The sequence below is a fragment of the Silene latifolia genome, chromosome 11 (genome assembly GCF_048544455.1).
Source record: "Silene latifolia isolate original U9 population chromosome 11, ASM4854445v1, whole genome shotgun sequence".
In the NCBI taxonomy this organism is placed as follows: domain Eukaryota; kingdom Viridiplantae; phylum Streptophyta; class Magnoliopsida; order Caryophyllales; family Caryophyllaceae; genus Silene; species Silene latifolia.
This window is the reverse complement of record NC_133536.1, coordinates 118262478-118280846: the sequence shown is the minus strand read 5'-3', so window position 1 is coordinate 118280846 and position 18369 is coordinate 118262478. Positions and strand designations below refer to the sequence as shown.

Genomic DNA, 18369 nt, shown 5'->3' with positions numbered 1-18369 from the left:
ATGAGAGCTGAATTTGATTCTTTCAAGATGACTGAGGAGATGACAGTAGAGACTTATTATAACAGGTTTATGGAATTCTCAGAATATGTAGCTGATTTGAATTTTAGTGATGAGATGTTGGCACTCAGATTTGAAAAGGGATTAACAACGACTATTAAGAAGAGGCTTGCAGCTGGTCAGGCAACACTACTACAAATCCCTTGTATTTATGACGTTTCACTATTGACGCTTTAATAGAGTGTCAACCACATAATTAGGCGCAATTATTAAAAAATTGAAAATTCACCAAAATTCCTTGCGCCTAGGATATTCCGCCTAAATTAATTTGCTTGTTCAATGTTCATCTTCTTCTAGCCGTCTCCCATTTTCTATTTTCATTGAACAAAACCCTTAATAAATTACTGCAACACAATAACCAAAACTCTCTCAGAAATAACCAAAAATCTATCTTCTCAACAATAATAAAAAATCTCCCAACAATAATCGATTAGAAACATAAATTGAAAGATTGAAACCCTAGAAAATCCAGGATAATGTCGGAATCCGCGACTTCAATGGAGGTCGAACAATCATCTGATAAGAGCAAAATCACACCATGGGTAGAAAAATACCGTCCTCACTCTCTCGTCGACGCCAAGGCGCACCGCGACATTATCGACACTAGTAAGTATTCAATTTAATTCAGTTCAATTTCGTATGTTTAATTCAAACTAAGTAGTAAATTGATGGCGATATGACATATTGGATGTAAACGACTAATGTAAATGTGTGGCGTAGTTGATAGGCTGACTAGTGAGAACAGGCTGCCACATGTACTACTTTATGGTCCTCCTGGGAGAATTCTGGCACCAAATCTGGGTTTTTGAGCACGTATTGATTCGGTTGCGTCTCTTATACTAGTACGCTGCCGGTCTCATTTTTTCTCTTTCAATTAATCTATGAAACTGTGAGTTAACTTTGTCATATACGGATAGCAAATCTGGAGTAATAACTGAACTATAATCATTCGTTAAAATTAACAGAACTGTGGTGTTTGGGATTTCATAGTCTGTTTATTTTTTTTTTTTTTTTTTTTTTTTTTTTTGCCTTCTAACAACAAGACTATGGGGTCTTTTTGAGATATATTTAGATAGCTCAGTGCATTCTGTTTCAACTTATTTGAAGCGTTTTTTTCTTTTTGATTGTCAACTGATTTTAGTTTAATATGAATTTGTTTTTCTTATTTTCATGTGGACGATTGTTGGAATTAATCCATGGTTCCAGTTTTTGTTGTACAAAAGTTTTTGATTGTTTTTGTTTTGGTTCTTTGTTTCTTCTATAATTAATCCATGATTTGTGTGTGGTTATTATCAACTTTGGATCCAAAAGCAGGGGTTTTGTTATCGTCTGATTCATGAACATTGTCATTTTTTAAACAATATGTGATTTCCATAAATGGTGTGGGTTTATCAGTTAATATCCCATCTATGCCGTGGTATCTATAGTCTGGAGTTGATTCATTTATTCAAGGGTTGTTTTTGTCTTAATTGACATGAGAATAATTCTTAACAGTTTTAGTTTTTTGGTTGTTTGTGATGTGAAGATCGATTAATTCATGCGAGAAGATGATGTTTGGGTGGAATATCATGGCATTCCATAGGTAAATTACTAAATTGGCTCTACTGGTAGAAAAATGAGTGCTTTTTCGGTGTAGGACTCGAGTTTTTAGAGTGAAGTCAGGTACTATCTCTTTCCTAATCATTTGTTTACCTTTAATTAAATTACTTCTCATAAGGAACTAGTGAGGCAAACGAAATGACTTAAGACAAATGGAATTTTTAACTGCGTTTAATTCTAAAAGTTTGGCGTTAATTGTATAAGTTTGGGAGTACAAGATGACTATATTGTTTGCCTCTGAATCTATGATAGGTGAACGGGTCAGCAAGAATCAAGATACGAGAAACTGATGTTATTGCAAGTGTGAAGGTAGCGTATATTACTTTTCTTTGGGACTCCCTCCCTCCGTCGAAATCATTTGTTTGCCTTAGGTGTCGGCATCAAGGTATTACTCACTTGCCTTTCTACTGATGCACTGGATTCTGCCACCCTCTGTCAGATTTTGGAATTTCGGTTTCTCACACTGTATGTCAGACAAAGCCTTTTATCAATTCGGCCATGTTTTAGGGGCTTGTGTAGAAATGGTTATAATTGTAAAAGTCTTTAGGTGATTTAATTCCAAAAATTGTTCTGTTTCTCAAACTGCTATCCTCGTATCCCACTCCTACGGTGACGTAATACTGATTTGCTTCAAGTTGATAACCAACTCTTTTTTTGTCAGTCTGTCTTTTCCACTATCTGAGACCTCAAGTTTTCACTATTTAGATGCATGGTAGGTTGGGAACTAGAATTATTATACAATGTGCCGAATCCAATGCAGTTGTCATTGTGAAACTAATCCTAACACTATTGTTACACATCTAGTCAAGTATTAGAGCTTAGTGGAGCATCTGCTTACAGATTGAACTTCGGTGTTTGTGCAGACAGCTCTGAGCGGTAAAGGAGTACCATGAGTTCAGGTGACGCTAGTTCTTCAATTGATCAGCCGACAATTGATGTCAGTGATGAATAATTTCTACAGTCTTGACACATCCGCAGTCCCTGCCATAATTATTACATTGACTAAGGTACACTTAATTTTTTTACTACTCTGTTTTATTTGATAGGGGGTTTATTACTTGTGTCATCTATTTCTATTTTCCTGTTTGGTGCTGGATTGATGCTCTGATGAGTTTCGTTTCAGATGACCTGTTGAGTATTAAATCGCAGTTCTATTGTCAGGTTCTAGGATGGAAAAAATGTAGTTTTATTTTCTTTTCTTGTAGCGCTGGACCAATATTCAGTAACTAGCTTAGAAAATGACGAGTATTGCTGTGTAGTTAAGACTATAATGTGGTTGTTTTGAATTTCTGCTGGTTAATGAGATTTTTGACGAATGCCAATTTACGGGTAGTACTGCCATTTCTGATTTGACGAATGTCAATTTTGTATACTTATATTGCTGTGTAGTTAAGAGTATAATGTGGTTGTTTTGGATTTTATGCTGGTTAATGAGATTTTTGAATGTGTATTTTCAGTGGAGTAGAGCCTAATTATGGGTAGTACTGCCATTAAGAGTTATGTGTAGCTTTGCATAATGATTGTTAGACGTGAGACTCGAGATTCGACTAGTACAACACTTGAGTTTCAGGTTTAGTTTAGCAAATGCCTTTAGTCCATAGCTTAATACTACCGTACTTGTCAAATGATAATAGTGGAGTATGATGATGAAACATCAGTTTTCTTTCTTGTTATGAATCATACGGATGTATATCAATGCATTAGGTAAATGAGTTGATTTCTATATGTTTGTATGTCTAATAGCATCATAAACCCAAAGTCCTAGCAATAGTAGCATCATAAACCCAAAATCCTTAAACATTTACTTTTGCTTCCATCAGAGTTGGGTTTTCCTGCTGGAATTTTGATGTAAATCAAATATATTCATGTAAATTATTGCTTTATGTTATTCCTGGCTTCAGTGTATATGTACTAATCAAATATATTCATATAAATTATATTTTGTTTGCCCGTTATAGGTTTCAAATTCGCCAGATGGTGACGATGCGCCTTCATATGTTGATTGAAGCCCCTTTGACATTGCGCCTATACGATTGAAGTCCCTACGACATTCAAACTACCAAGTGTCCTTGTCTAGCTAGTTACATAGAATTTTTATAATTTTTTTGGACAACTTTATGTTAGATTTTACTATCAACCGGATCCCTATTACTATTTTTGATTTTGTCGTACTACAGAGTACTAGTTTATATTAATTAAATTGTCAATTCTAGTATTTGTGATGGAGACGATATATGTATCAAACGTATGATTATTTACAAAAGTACGTGGGTACTAATTCATTATATATATTGCATTATGTTTGTTCATGATTTAGTAATAGCTAGTAGTACTACTACATTATAGGTATTTAATCTCTACGATTTTATCAGGAAATCAAATTCTTTAAAATCTAAAAGCCGAAATTATACTGTGACAATAAGAAGCGTCAATATATAACTAGTTGACGCCTAATTCTGTCTCATTAGGTGACACATAAAAACGTCAATAATCATTGTAGACGCTTAAAAGCGTCAAATTTGTTGACAAAAGAAAGCGTCAATAATCACTGAAGACGCTTAAAAGCGTCAAATTTGTTGACAAAAAACGTCAATAATAATCAAGACGCTTAAAAGCGTCAAATTTGTTGAGAAAAAAAAGCGTAAAAAAAACCGACGGCCCAAAAATTGACGCTTTTGTAAAGCGTCGATAAACAAAAAACTGACGCATTAAAGCGTCAAAAAACGCTTGAAAAAACGTCATCAATGTAAGGGATTTGTAGTAGTGCAAGTACCATGGATGATGTTTATCAGCGAGCTGGGCATGCAGAGAGGATTGAAGATATGTTAAGGGAAAAGAGGAGGGAGAAGGAGGAGAAGAAGGAAAAGAGTGAGAAGAGAAAGGTTGAGTCTTCTAGTGAGAATGTTGGGAGTAAGAAACAAAATTCTAACCAGTATCGCTCTTACATTGTTAGTAGTGCACCGATAGGAGGAGTGAGTCGTGGAAGTGATGGTCGGTCGGTGGCTAGTAGATATTTTGTGGGTAGTTGTTTCTGGTGTGGTAAGTTGGGACATAAGATCATAGATTGTAGGGTAAATTTGGGCAAGCAAGGGGGTGGCAATGGAAGTGGAGGTTATGGGAATGAAAACCAAAAGAAACTACCAAACTCTAGTACACAGTGTAGGGAGCAATAGAAATGCAAGGCAATGGAGTACCCAGAGGAGCTATAATAATGGGCAAGGCAAAGGAGTTGATCAGAGTAATGGTAGGAAGACTTTTGGTACAGCTAGTACAGTACAAGGGAATGGGGAGAAGGGTAACTAGTATTTTATTGAAAGGATTAGAGTTTTATCATTTAAAAGTATGTAAGTTGTTAGTAGTTTTAATAAAGTAGTAGTAGTTCCGAAACTTCAGGACGAAGTTTATTTTTAGGGGGGTAGAATGTGATACCTCATGTTTTGAGTTAATTTTGTCATACATTTTCGTATTTTAAGTTTATTTTGTGATATATTTGTATAAGTATAATATGGTTTGATAATGATTAAGTAATTTAATTGTGTTGCAATGATAATGAGTTAAAATGGCAGTCAGATGTGTTGATGGTTTCATGAGACTTTTGTAGCATGTGGGTGAACTTCGGGACGAAGTTCATTTTAAGGGGGGGAGACTGTAATACCCCGTAAATTAATAATAATTCATAATAATAATTTATCTAATTCGAATAATTAATTAATAGACATTTATATTAATAATTGCAAATAAGACGGTAATTAATAATAAAGTAATGGACAAGCTGGGAAGACGTGTTGGGCCGAGTATTTAGAGTATAATAAATAATAGTAATAATAATAATAATAATAATAACAATAATAGTAATTACAATAATACTAATAATAATTGTATTTCCTAATAGTAATAATAATAAGATAAATTATAATAAGTTTCTTAATTCACCTTTCCTAATTAAATTCTTATAACCTCAACCTACCTATATAAATAGATGAAGCGATAGACTTTATTATTCATAATAAATCTGAAGAATTCACAAAGGGGAGAGAGTTGGGATCGACATTCGTTATTCACAAGACTAACATCGCTAATTAACTCGAGGTAAGACCATCTCATGTATACACCTTTGCTTTGTTATAACTCGTAAACTAGACTAATGTTTAACGAACTAAGACAATCACCATGACCGTGGATCACCAGGGTTTGACCAGCACCTGTCGTTGACCGTCGTTGACCACCAGGGACCTTGGGGAAAAGGGGGATTTCAGGCGGGTTTGAGGGTGGTTATCGCATACATTAAACACGGGTTAACCCCATTGGTGTGACTCGCACAGACTTGGGTCTGGTTTGGTGGGATTCGGGCTGATGGGTCATTGGTGCTGGGTGGTTTTGGCGGTTGCAGGTGGTGGTCTGTGATGGTGGTTGCCGGAATATCGCAAAAACAGGGAAGAGTGAGTTTTGTTGTTTGTGTCATATATATTGTTGTTGTTGGTGTCGATGGTGTTGATTGCTGAGGGCGGCTGATGTTAGGGCAGTGGAGATGGTGGTGGTATGTCATGGTGGAGCTGAATGTGGTGAATGGTGGGTGTCGGGTTGGTTGGTTTTACGTGGGATAGGTGAGTGAGGTTTGATGGTGTTGTTGTTGTTGTTGTTGTTGTTGTTGTTGTTGTTATTTGGGGGTTGTTGTCGTGGTTTACGGCGGGGTTGTGGACAGAGTGTTGGGTTGTCGCGGTGGCTGGAACATTGGCGGAGGTGGCTCTCGGTGGGGGTGGGATGGTGTTGAAGATGGTGGTTGTCGGTTGGGCATTACACGGGTTGAAGTTGTCATGGCATTACACGTGCCTCTTATTATTTTATGGGGTCATGTCTAATATTTATACGGGTTTTTAAGACGGGTTTATTTGAGTTGTTTTTAAGACGGGTTTTGATTACTAATTTGCGTAGTAATATAACTATAAAAGTTAATGAATAAATATAATAATAGGTAATGAATTATAAATAAAGTATACATAATTAATATTGAATAATTTGCTATTGTTTAGGTGACGGATTTGTGAAACGGATTTACTGAAGAATATTTTTTTTAGTTGATTGCGTAAATTGGAGTATTGCTGAAAAGGTAGGATAATCTACTCAACTATATCTGTTTTCGTGTTTAATACATGGATGTTATTGGAAGGATGATTGGTTTATGACTGCTTATTTAATTAAGCTAATTGAGTGATTAATATTGTTAGTTGTTGGAATTGTGTATATTTTATACGATTATGTTGTGGAATGGTTTATGGTGATTGGACTGCCCCAGGCTTAGTCTCTGGTGGATCATGTGAGTGGTTATTGGACTGCCCCATACTCAGTATCTGGTGGATAATGTGTGTGATTAATTGGATGGCCCCAGGCTTAGTCTCTGGTGGATAACGTTGACAATTGATGTCGAGATGTGACATGTGGACAGTTGAGATTGGAATTTTGGCATACTAACAAATGTGAGAGATTGGTTGTTTTAATGTATTTTATTCTACTCAACCTCGTGGTTGACAGTGTATTCGTGAACACCTGTGATGAACCATAATGGGGAGCAGATTTGACAGGTACTAAAGATTAGCTAACTTGGGAGCATTGGGACATGAGCTCGACTTGGACCATAGTTGCTGTCTAGATCACTTAGTTGACTTATACAACTTTATTTATGTAATTTCCGCTGCGTATTAAATTGAAATGTTAAGGTATAATTTTAATTAGTTGGCAATGTAATAAAACCGTTATTTCATTTAAAGTTATTAAAGTACTTTGGTTTGTTTTAATTTGTATCATTTATCTCGGGCAAGCGAGATGGTAACAGTCCTATTTATTGGGAATGTCTTGCTAAAGACTCCTAAATAAATGGGGGTGTTACAATAAATATATTACATATATGCATTAAATCAAATAGAAATAATTATGAAATATCATATAAGTTTGAAAATGTATCTTGGTTTTTTTATCTTTTAATAGTTTCCAAAATATAACATGCTTATACTCCCTCTGTCCCGGTCATTTGTTGTCCTTTTCAAATTTGGGGTGTCTCAGTCAATTGTTGTCCTTTCTATTTTGAGAATGAATTTGATGAACAATTTGATCATTCACACTCAATTTGTTCCACTTGTCATTTAGTAAATGGCTCTTTCCTCTTTCCTTGGTCTTTGTGCCAAAACCAAAGGACAACAAATGACCGGGACGGAGGGAGTATTATATTTGTGTATATTATATAATTAACATCTTTATACTCATTAATAGTATAAGTAGGACATGTTTATTTTAAGCAAAATCACCAATATTCCAGTGTTCTCTAAATTTATACTTCAACCAAAATTATATAATATTTACATTGATGTTTGTTGGTCAAGTCTATAACAAAGTGATCGATTTAAAATTTATAGGATAATTAATTTGTATAGATTTATTTAATTAAATTAAAGTGTCTTGGTTTTCGGATTATATATATATATATATATATATATATATATATATATATATATATATATATATATATATATATATATATATATATATATATATTGTTTATGGTAATTTCTTTACTCAATCATATATTATATTAAAGCAGAAAACATCTGTCACGTGTCATCGGCAGATGGCTTCTGCCACATGTCATTTGCAAATTAAATATTCCATTTTCGTATAATCAGCATAATTTCCGTATTTGAAAGATTTTTAGAAGATTTTCCAAAATAAGATGGGTATCTTTTTGAAAATCTATCCTTTTAAACTCATTATCATATATTACCTATAAATCAAAAAAGAATCTTTCCCGAAATCCCTAAAATCATGTTCAGAGATGATCATATAACTTGGCCAAATATTATAACTTTGATTATAATTATCCTTTTCGGTGAATCAATATTAAAATTTATTTACATTAGAAGAAATTGAAATAGAGGTAATTTTGAAGATAGAGTATGTTTGATGAGTAGGATGAAGCATTAAGAGTTGATGATAATTATGAAAGATCGAGTCATCCGTTAATACTTAATTGCACCGCTTTCATCTTTTATTCTTTAGGATTTTTGGTAATTTAAATACTATTCCTAATTTTAAAACTTTTCTTCTTTTTTTTTTACAAAAAATATTATTTCATCCATTATAATTTTGATAGATTTGAAGACGATTTTATATAATGACAATAATTTAATGCTATTAGTGAATAAATATGTGTTTTTAATATAATGACAATCATATTGTAGGGCCGTTTTACACAGTAATTATGGAAAACCGTATACATACATCACTATTTGTGAGATGATTACTTTATGAGAGGTTATATTCTATAAAAAATTTGTTACTATTAATAAATATATTATATAGATAATTAGATAATTAGACACTAAACAACATTTTACGAAGATATGAAAGTATTGCTACTTAGTGGCACAAAAAAATAATATATTTTTTAATTTCATATATTAATGGGTATCCTTAACGCACACGTTGAAAAAGCATTTTTATTATTTATAGAAAACATATTTCAGTAAAATGATACTCTTTCATTCCACTTTTAATGTCTTACTTTCTATTTTGAAAAAAAATTAAGAGACTTGGGTAAAATAACAGTTCTACCCTTTAATTAAAATGAATGGAGACAATGTCATTTTGACCAAGGGAGTGGACGAGTGGTAGTTACAGTTTTATGAATAAGATTGGTTGCATGTTAATCCATTTAACATACTAAATTTAAAAATGATGCAATTAATTTGGGTTAAATTTTAGAGTTTGAATAAGATTGGTTGTTAATATATTTAACATACTAAATTTAAAAATGAGACAAATAATATGGAATAAATTTTGGAAAAAAGAAGAAAATGAAATGGAAGAGTAATTACTCTAATATATTACCAAGACAAACGTATAGCAAAAAAATGAGTCATTTTCGCAACTTAGGAAGCTTGAACCTTAAGAGAATATCATTCAGTCACTTACAAGGTACAAGGTAATTAATCATGAGACTCTTACATCAAAGAAGGGAAAAATAGCTAATTAAAGTTGTGAAATAGCTACCCAACCGACCAGTAAGAAACTCATTAATTTTGTTACAAATACAAATTTGTTTGTTTGTGTCAAAATATAAACGACGAAAATAGAATTGAGGTAAATGGAAAAAAATGGTTTACGACTGGTAAAGAAAATACTAAAACCTAAGAATAAATATTTTTAGCATATAAATAGTTTTAGCCAATTAAATTTGAGTTTGGTCAATTTAGATGCTTAATCTGTAAATTTAAGCATATCATTATTTCACACCTAATGTATGAACATACATTAACATTTTAATAACATTATGTACCAAAAAACCATTTTAATAACATTTCTTCAATTAAGTCCATAATATATATCAAGTCATGAGCAATAGATAATATAGAGTTCTCAAAAAATCAATTTAGATACTTAGTATTATTTTCAATTTATAAAAGTTGGAGTGACTTTAAAAAATTATCTAGCAACTAACGCATAACATTATGATGTTGTAAGAAAATGAGTAAATAAGTTGTTAGCAAAAAAAAATGATTTATCCGTTTTAATTTTATTGTTCAAATCACTCATTTTAAATTATCTCAAATTAACAATGTTGAGAGACAAGTGTTAACAATTAACATGACTCAAAAAACAAAAACAAAAACAAAACAAAAAAATTAGTATTTGGCGACTTGAAAGGCGAATGAATAATGAGTGGTGTTGATGGTGGGAGGTCGCGATGAGTGTGTAATGATGGGGGTGAGAAGTCGCAAAAGATTAGCATAAGGGTTAAGGATCACGCATGAGAGTAGGGCCGAGATAGTGGTTATGCTGGATGTGGTACGAGACGTACGGGGATGGTGAAGCGCAAGATGTGGTAGTATAGTGGGGGGGAGGGGGAGGAGATAGGGGTTGAGATATACGTCGGGTCCGAGATGTTGGGTGGGGTCACCACTACGGTGGAGGGTCTGTTGGTGAATCTCGAGGTAATCGATCAGTGATAGTGAACGCTAGCTGCTTTCACATGTTCAGGCGATTGTGGGTGTAGGAAATATCGGTATACTTCCATTAACATTATAAGGATTATAACGAAATTATAAATATGAAAACTAGTCATAAATGAAATTTGCATAAACAAAATAGAGAGATTATGAAATCAACCTTCGGTCCTAGCAAAACCGGCCTAAGAACAATATCGCAATGATATTCGCCTATCAGTTGCACCCAAGATGATATGAGATATGCCTTTGTTCTTGCTAGAATAGATCCCCAAAATTCACTAATTAATTTTTAGGGTTTTGTTGTGTTTTGATGAGAGGCAAAAATTAGGTCAAAAAGAAAAAAATGAGAAAATAATCTAACCTCTCTCCTCTTTTAACCGTGAAAGAGGAGTATATGGGGAGATTTTTCTCTTCCTTTTTTCGGTCAAACTACCAACCAAAAATAAGGAGAAAATATCTTCTTATTTTTGGGTAGTTATCAAAATGTATATTATGTGTACATTTTATTAATTATCATATATGTTGTCCCGTTTTAATAAGTCCATACATAACCGATTGTAGTCGATTTATTAAATCCGGCCTGACAACATTTATTATAACAATCTCGAATAAAATATACTTTAACTATAAATATCGCATATTTATAATTAGCTAATTAAATATAACTGGTTACATTTAATTACGAATTAACAACTTAATTCGTTCAAGCTAACATTATATACATTAATTGAATATAACTGTTTATATTCAATTTACGAATTTGACAGTTAATTCGTCTCAGCTAATATTATTTTATCGGCATTAAATAATCGTCTCATCATCACATTGACTAACTGTTTAGTCATATAAGACATCAATGTGATTACATTTCCATAACCACATCTCTCAAACACATCCTTTAGGTGTGACTTTTAGGGACTAGTTGATCACCGCCATCAGTATGATAATAACGTCAAACTTTCTAGCAAGCCAACCGTTATTAGGTAATCATTAATCAACTGATAAAATACGAAGTATACCCTTGTGAACCTATAAGAGATTTATAAATGTTATCACACTAATTTGTGGAGGACACAAGCTCCAACAAACTCCCACTTTTCCTCACAAGTGTATGTGCGATAACCGATTCTCATATCCTAAAATTTCTCCCACTCAATGTAAAACAATTTGCAAAATCCGTATTCACAAAGGTCGTATTTTACAAGTGATCAATATCAAGAGTGGTTTCCCCGACTAGAGAGTAACTTAACTGATAAACGAATCATCATTCGAGCATGGCCATGCATTTCAGTTACAACTCCTCGAGTGGCCCTGAGAAATAACTAAACCTGATAAGGGTTGGATATTTTCCTCAACTCGAATCCTGCAGATGTAAGCACAGTATGAAATGACCCAGAAAAAATCTACTTAGTCTCCAGTTACGGCAGACCATGAGAAAGAAACCAAAGTCACCCAAAAACTGCCTTAATCTCAAGAGACAGTCGATAGTCAAAAGAATCGACTCTAGGAACACAATGGACGTCCAATCCACGACCTGGCACCGAATGTTTTTAAACATTTAGGACTACATTACGTTGTCACCAACAACTTGTCTTACGAGGTATCGTTATAATCTCGCATCTGTGATCGATCAGTCAACCGTTTGACTTGTGGCTCGTTGAACCCACCATTAATCGACTGCACAATATAATAGCCAGAGTTATCAGCTCATTAAGGCGATTACGGACCAAAACAAATATAATGTAATTCAGCTCACTTTGTGGCGTTCAATGTTGTCAGTACAATCCACATGAAAAACAAAATATTATAAAAACGATGAAGTTATAAATAGTATATGAAAAAGATAATGTATCAAATCCATAATCAACTACTACAACTCAGGAACACGTTTAATTCCCATGGAAATAACGTGCCCTTCATGCTTATCATAATTCAACGGTTTATTGAGAGGATTCGCGATGTTATCATCTGAAGCTATCTTGTCAATCACTATGCCTGGAAGATGGCTTCTCTATTGTCACAATAGATGGTGATCGGGTCATTCGAATTAGGAACTATCGTAAGTCCTTGTAAGAATTGACGCATCCATTGTAACACCCCCTCATACCAAGGTACCTTACCAAGGACTACCCTAGCATGAAAGGTTGTTACCATCTCGGTTTCCCGAGGTTAGTATATCAAAGTTACAAATTCCAAACAACATTTATTAAAGTATAAAAGTTAAAGATTGCATTATCTCAGACCAACTCAAAATAAACGTACAAGGTCTCAATACAAATGAAATCCAAGACATCTAAACTCATAACAACGGAAGCTAGACTTGACGTGATAACTCCCCATGACTGTCCCATAGCTAAACATCTGCATTACCTGTCAAAATCTGCTCACCATCCCCGAATGGATCACCGCAGGTTTTACAAAACAACAACACGGGGTCAGTACTACTCAATCAATATAAGACAACAACAATACAACCAGTGATCATCGATCTCACACAAGAATCGACTACACACCGAAGTGTGTAGCCCTGCCAGATTACCCATCGCAACAGGTAATCCTCGCCGCCAGTGGGTGACCGCAGCCCATCCCCACCTAGTCCAACTCATCAATGAGCGACTAACAATCCCTGTCCCTTAATGTGCACATCCCCTCCCGTGACGGGTTCCACGGAGGGCGAACTAGGGTGTGAAGCCACTCCCGCAAGTGACTCCACCACAATCACACACACACAAAGATCGCAAAATGTCACAACACCACAACCGTCAGAACACAACCACACCATCACAGTCTCCACAACACCCATCCTCCGATGATCAGCAGATAACAACAATTATGAACATATGCAATCTCAATCAATTAACGATCGAGTAGGAGAAACCCTACCTTTTCGCAATCCGCTATCTTTGCAATCAACCATACAAATGCATAACAAATATCACATCGTCACCTACAACAATAATCACATAATACAATTACACATTGCACAATCCCATTTTCCCCAATTCCATATATACAGTAACCCCAAAAGAATACAAATGACAAGGGAATGAAACTTACCAACAGTAGAATAAGAGACTACACGCAAGGATCACGACGATTTGCACACACAACGAGATATGAGGATGATTAGGGAGTGATTAGGGAGAGATCGTAGAATGATTAGGGTTGGAAGTGATGTTTTAGAAACTGACGTCGAATATAAAATAACCCTAACATTCCCTAATCAAACCGATAAAATAACATTCGCCGGACCGGATACTCGGTCGAGTAAAGCTATACTCGGCCGAGTATCATCTACTCGGTCGAGTATTCTCCATACTCGGCCGAGTATTACTCGGCAGAACCAAAACAGACTCCACAATTAACACTACTCGGCCGAGTAGGCTCTACTCGGTCGAGTATACAACTTAACAAAATCCGTAGTGTTACAATCTTCCCCCCTTAAAAAGAACTTCGTCCCCGAAGTTCCAACCCAACCTATAAAACATGGACACCTAACACCAGCTCAACTAACCACGCTTACTTCCACAACATGGGTCACGATATCGTCTCAACTATAGCATAGGCTCCTAATACTGACTCCATAACATTACCCAATAACCACAATATAATGTTGCCAACCTTGTATCACTTCCACAACACTCAATAGCACTCAATCCACAAAAGAAGATCAACCATCAAAACGGAATGTTACATTCTACCATCCTTAAAACGAACTTCGTCCTCGAAGTTTACTCAAACACATAAACATCATCTTCCAACTGTCAAAACTATCAGACTCATAATCATCATCATTCAACTGTCAACACTATTGAAATATTCTCTCATTCCTAAACATCGAACTACTACAAGCACGGTCATGACCTTTAATAAAATCAACACAAATATCCGTCCTTTATGCTACACCAACACTCTACTTCCAATTATACTACCATATGCACAACCATCAAAATCTCTTATATCGCATCCTACTCCTCTTAAGATAAATGTTACGTCCTCGTAACTCGCTAATACTAAATCCTAGCTATATATTCTCATTATCCCCATCACCACCGCATGTCAAAGATAACCACTTATAATCTGAACAGTCGCCATGCATATATCCAAGGCTCTCTTACTTAAACATTTCTCATACCTCAACTCATTCGGCACACCACCTAACCTATACCATAAAACTCGTAGCAAAATCACCTTACTAACTCTCCATTATTACTGCAAAACAACATATATACCTCTATATGTAAAGCACCTATCTCCCAAAACCATAACTCACGATCCACACTCGTTACGTACGCTCACACTAGATCCTCAAGTTCTTTCCTTCATTATCGCAAAACTCATACATAACTTAGCATGACACTAATTCCCCAACACCCTACACTCACTGTCTCAACAAAGGATTATGAACCACCTGCATCTTTCAGGTCATTACCACACATGTTTTACGAATCACTTATCATTACCATGACTACCGATGCCTCATCTTAAAACAAGATCAAAATTACTGTAACAACTTCTCACAACTGTGTCCCATCAACAAAATATCACTATACCATGACAACAACGAAAACATATACAACTCTCTTTCATATCATACTCTATCCTCATTCCCAAACTGAAACTGGTAAGAAACATCAACAAACCAAAACAACAGTCTTTATGTTCAACCAAAACTCACAAGGAACGGCAGCAAACAAAACAACAATCAATGTTTAACTGGTATGCACTTTCGAAAACTCGTATCATAGTCATCTCACCTACTCCACACAACCGGTGACGGCATCGCAACACCGCCACCAACAGCGGCACCGCAGTGCGAAAATACCCGCATCACAACAGTAAGTACCGTGCCCGGATCACCACCCGAGGCACCACAACCACGCCGATAGACATCACAACATACACAATCCCATAAATACTGACTCAATATAACATCTCGGACAAGAAAAACTTACTCAAAACTACTTTACCAGATCACAACACCATATATCATACGGAATAAATAGACAAGAATCTCATGCATACCATCCATACTTTTTCATGGAATAAACATATATCATGAATACACATGCAAGTATAACCAGTCTTGTCAGACCACCCAAACTATCACTTTTGATCATCATTCCATTAAGTTACCGTATCCAACATATATTACAGAACATTCAGATAACAACATTATAACTATCACACCATACCGCTTCTCGTGAGGTCACAACCTCACACAAACATTTATATACATCTTAGACCCATAATCACATCTAACTAGTCAATCCTGATCACGTAAGTTACCACCTGATAAAAGTTACCTCTCACCCGAGCTTAACTCGTACACCCCTCATGACATATTCTCCCATTCGCATAATCATCACCCCATGCCAAATGTAACCATACCATTAATACTCAACCACTAACAACCGCCTCATATAACCACATCTTATGCTCTCTCACAACTATACACATCAACCTGGTCTCTACAAAATCAACCTCTTTAGGATTGCTACCTTTCTAATAGACCATCACCCTTAACCACTAGTCACAAACGATAACACTACCATTGTCCGGACATCAGCCTCTTACACTCATCTCTAAACATCACGATTTCTTTCCTAACTTTGGTCAACATCCCTAATAACGAACATCAAATCCATCAACAAAACTACCTCAACGTTCTTCCCAATACTATTCTTAGTTGTATTATTACCCGACTCACCACCAAGATTTCATATCGTGCAAATTCTCTACCCAACTTTTACTTTACTTAATTCCTCGAAACTCCTGACTAATCATGTTGTTCTGAAAGTCCTATATAACCATTAATTCAAATCCTCATGCTAGTATCATACACCTCGGCGATTCCTTACTTTATATCCCATAACTCCGGTGAACATTTTCTTAGTTTTACTCCCCTTGTTCTTTTCTTTTACCCTCGACAAACTCCCTTAATAATTCAACTCTTCGTTATTTCTATCTAACTCTCTAGTGCTCCGGTTACCTTCACATTGCTCCAAACTCAAATCCCATTATTTTTATGTCGATATCATCTCATTCTTTCTTACCATGGGTCTTCTATCATTATACTATAACTCCCAATTGTCACTAATCTATCCATAAAATCAACGTTTAATGTTCAAACAATTGCATCTTCCTTTTTACATCACTAGAAAACCAAAAAAAAATTCATCTCATACCGTTAATTGCCCAAGGAATTACTCACTAGGCTCACATCGTGATATTCCAAATTCCCAAATCAACTACTATATACTCATCACGGCATAACTTGACCTCACTATACACTATTCATTTCCATCTCTCTATAGCGACCTTTTATCACATATGTCCTTAAGCAACTCAATCCAAACCGTCTCCCTCCATAAATCCTTACACATCCCGATACGCCACTATTCGTATCACTCATCTCAATCTTTCATTCTCACATTTCTGTACACTTACATCACCCTTGTCCATATACATTTACTTTTATATTACTCAACCCATGACTATATCACTCATCATATCTCACAAAACATGCTCCTTGTCTCAATGAGCTCATCAATCTACTCTTTTCTTGTTCCACTAACGCTCACAACCACATATAACTCATGTCCTTTATATCCAACACCTATCCCTTCATAAGCCGGCATTCTCCCTAACATAGCATTTGGTAACTTACGTATCAAGATCGTCGCATAAATAAAAGAATAATTTAAGACCCAAAACATACATGTACACATGCCCTACGACTCAAAACAATGTAAGAACATAACCACCGATTAAAAATTATGGTAAAACATAGCCACCGTCTCAAAACGGCCGCCCACTGAGATACTCGGTCAAGTACGTGGCATACTAGGCCGAGCACAGGGTACTCGGTCGAGTAACTATATTACTCGGTCGAGTTTTCGACTCCAGAAGCAAACTCAATTGTCGAAGAAGGAATACTCGGTCGAGTATTGGGAATACTCGGCCGAATAGACCTTACTCGGTCGAGTATGAGACTACTCGGCCGAGTTCACGACTCCAGACGCTAAACAGTATTATCACAGAGAGATTACACGGCCGAATATGGAATACTCGGTCGAGTATAAAAGATACTCAGCCGAGTAGGGACTACTCGGTCGAGTATTGGCGCAGTTCTCAGCACCGTCCAGTTTTCGTAAAACAGTCATATCTCACTCGTTACTTGGTCATTTTGGGCGTGTGACCTATCGTTAGAATCGTAAGAGGACAAGCTATCACCTCAACTTGGAATCACAACAATATCTTTTCTAGAACTCTACTTATGACAGTTTTAAGACCACCCTTCCGTAATCGATCTTCATACCAATCAAATTTCCTAAACCAAAACAATTTGAACATGCATAAAGCAACAACAACAACTCAAAACCCCAAGAAACCAGTACACAAGTGAACTCTTATCATACTCACATGAAAATTAAACACGACATTCACATATATATACGCATGACCTTAATCACATGCTTCTACCAACAATCAAGCATTAAAATCATCATGTTCATATGCACATGTACCACTACCATACTTCATGTTCAACATTGTATTAAACAGGTAACATGATCACATTCTTCATGCTCAATATCAACCAGATACAATTTCACAATTCACTTTTCATATTTTACCATGTTCCAACACTTAACATGCCAACATATTCATGCTCAAAGTTTAACATCAACAATCCTCGATGCATCTGTCAACAACT

General features: G+C 35.4%; 1 long non-coding RNA gene across 3 annotated transcripts; it reads left to right on the top strand.

The window, feature by feature from the left end:
- Positions 1-220: 220 nt before the first annotated feature.
- On the top strand, positions 221-3964 carry LOC141611873 (uncharacterized). Of its 3 annotated transcripts, XR_012528853.1 has the most exons (5): positions 221-663; positions 778-899; positions 1583-1719; positions 1909-2663; positions 3615-3964. It is a non-coding gene; the product is annotated as an uncharacterized LOC141611873 (long non-coding RNA). The 3 variants fall into 3 exon arrangements; XR_012528851.1 differs by lacking the exon at positions 778-899 and having other exon boundaries at positions 226-663; XR_012528852.1 differs by lacking the exon at positions 221-663 and having other exon boundaries at positions 670-899.
- The last annotated feature ends 14405 nt before the right edge of the window (positions 3965-18369 follow it).